Consider the following 3,020-nt stretch of genomic DNA (forward strand, 5'->3'; position numbering starts at 1 on the left):
GGTGAAGACAAGTAGGAATCGTAGAGTGAAGGAAACAAATACTTTTTTGGGAAGCATAGAGAGGTGAACATATTGTGTTTGAGCCTGTGTGATCTTTGCTTTCCCCTTCCTAATTTTCATGCTGTTGAGATTAGCTCCATGGGAAGTGGGGGGTAAAGTTTTAGTGGGCACTTTTCAGAATATGAATGTCAGGATTTTCTTCTGAGTTGTTTGAAAGCTCCCCTTTTGAGGGGGCTTGTAGGTTAGCTCAGTTGTTTAAGTGCCTGCTCTGGCAAACCCACACAGGCGCAGGGGGACCCCAGTTTGATCCCCAGCTCCACCTGCCTTACCAGACCCACCCTTAAAGCAGCCTGAGCCAGGCCTCCCCCCCCCCAAAAGAAAAAAAAAAAAAATCCTGAAAACTTTCCCTTTGAAACACCAAAATCTTGTGTCTAGTTGTTAGTGAAGGATGGGGAGGGAGCATGTTTTTCTTTCTTTTTTTTAACATACCGGTAACTGCGGCCTCACACAGCGCTGAGCTATATTCTTGGCCTGAGCATGTTTTGAATTATTCCTTAATGCATATCTTATGGGGGAAATAGATAAATTATTAATGAATTTAAAAGCATTTAGTTCACTAGTTCATTTGAGTATGGGCCAGTGAGTGTCCAGTGCTATTTCAGTTAATGGGCCACATAGAATAAGTATAAAATTTTCCCTAACTGCAGAGCAGAACTTGATAATGCAGATTTATAGATATCTATGTCTGTATCTATATCTTGTATATACATACTTCTCTTTATTTTTTTGGTGGTGCTTGGGGTTGAACTAAGATCCTTGTACATGCTAGGCAAGCACTTTACCATTGAGCTGTAGCCCCAGCTTGGTGCAGTTTTTAGAAATCCCATGTGTAGGTGACCTTTTTATTCTTTTGTATTTAAGAGATGTTCTGTTACACTGTAGGACTGGCCTTGAACTTACTATGTAGCCCAGAATGGCTCTAAACTTTTGCTGTTAACTCTTGCCTCAGCCTCCGAGTGCTAGGATTACAGGCTTGAGTAACCGTATCTGCCTTATGCATTATACTTTTGTATAGTATTGTGCGTATTTTATTCTGTTGTCTTGAACAAATTTGAAATAATGGCATCATGAACCACTGATTTGAGGGGATGAGTGACACCTTTCCAGTAGACAGTAAGTCCTCTTCACCTTTATATAAGAAAGTCTGACTTCAATCTCTGATACATGACTTATTTATTTATTTATTTTTGTACCGGGAATCAAACCCAGGACCTGAGCTGTATCTGATATGATAGGTATTAGGCTGAGCAAAAAAAAAAAAAAATTCTTTTATTCTTTTAATGTATTTAGTACAGGTCTACAGGGTCTCACTACACAGATTGGACTCAGTGATCTTACTGTTTTCAGCCTCCCAAGCTTTGGGGTTACAGGTATGCGCCACCATGCCCAGTCTTAGTTGCTGTCTCAGGGCATCCCAGGGCCAGGACTGGCACAGCATGCTGTGAATTGAACCCCAGTCTCTGAGCCTGCCTAAGAGGTGCTTTAGTCCGCTGAGCTATCTGGCTAGCCCTTGTTTTTTTCTTTTCTTTTTTGGTGGAACTGGGGATTGAACTCAGGCCCTTGCGCTTGGCTGGCAAGTGCTTTATTCTACTGAACTATCTCCTTTTTAGTATTTATTTATTTATTTATTTTTGGCAGAACTGGGGATTAAACTCAGGCCCTTGCACTTGCCAAGGAAGTGCTTATTCTACTGAGCCATTTCCCCAGTCCCTGTTTTTTTCTTTTTGAGATGGTCTGGCTATGCAGCTCAGGCTTGCTTTGAGCTCACTTTGTTGTAGCCCAGGCTGGTCTCCAACTTGAAACGATCCTCCTGCCTTAGCCTCCCAAGTGCTAGGATTACAGGGATGCACCATAACACCCCGCTAAGCTGAGCAAATTTTGAAGTAAGTGTAAGCAAACTCATTGAAAATCTATACAAATCGGCTTTTCGTAATTGTTTTATGGCTTGATTAAGGGAATAGGAGTTGCTTTTGGAGAAAGGCTGTGCTGTGGATTAAAAAACAGGGCTGTACACATGGTGGATAAGCAGTCATCATTGAACTACATTCTCAGTCCTAGAAAATGTTGTTATATTTCTTTTCTTCCCTCTCCCCGCTCCCATCTCCCCTCACCTCTCTCCCCTCTCCCCTCACCTCTCTCCCCTCTCCCCTCACCTCTCTCCCCTCCCCGCTCCCCTCTCTCCTCTCCCCGCTCCCCTCTCTCCTCTCCCCGCTCCCCTCTCTCCTCTCCCCGCTCCCCTCTCTCTCTTCCCTCCCAGCCACTCTGGTCTCCCTCTTTCTGTATTGGGACTAGAGCTCAGGAACTTGAGCTTGCAAGGCAAGTGCTGTGTTGCTGAGCTACATCCTCAGTCCCAATTTTTCTTAAAATTGATTTTATTATTATTATTATTATTATTATTATTATTATTTATTCGTTTATTTTATGTGTGCGGCCAGCTCAGCCCACCAGGGGGCGGGGCTGGCTGGCATGTGGTGCTGGGGGATTGAACCGCGGTCCCTGTGCTTTGCTAAGCTTGTTCTAAGTAGGTGCTTTAGACCACTGAGCCATCTCACCAGCCCCTTAAAATTGATTTTTAATCTGGCATACTAAGTGAAATTTCAGTCAAGTCATTTCTTACAGCTTTTTGAGGCAGTTTCACTATGCAGTTTAGCCTGGTCTTAAATTCACTTTGTAGCCCACACTGGTCTTTAACTCACAGCAGTCCTCCTGCCTCAGCTTCCTGAGTGTTGTGGTTACAGGTTTGTACACCATGCCTGGCAGGAAATTTTTTTCATTATTTTAAGAAAACTATTTGTGTGTATACAGATAGTAATGACAGGCATAGAGGAAAGGCTGGATTTTAAAACTATAACGTTTATATAGAGTTGCACAATTTACCTCAAAAAACAATTCATGAACCATTTTCACAGAAATGTTAATTTGATTTTATAGTATTGAATAGATGTGATCAGATATGGTTA

This window comes from Octodon degus, unplaced genomic scaffold (assembly GCF_000260255.1).
Source record: "Octodon degus isolate 3935 unplaced genomic scaffold, OctDeg1.0 scaffold00072, whole genome shotgun sequence".
Lineage (NCBI taxonomy): Eukaryota > Metazoa > Chordata > Mammalia > Rodentia > Octodontidae > Octodon > Octodon degus.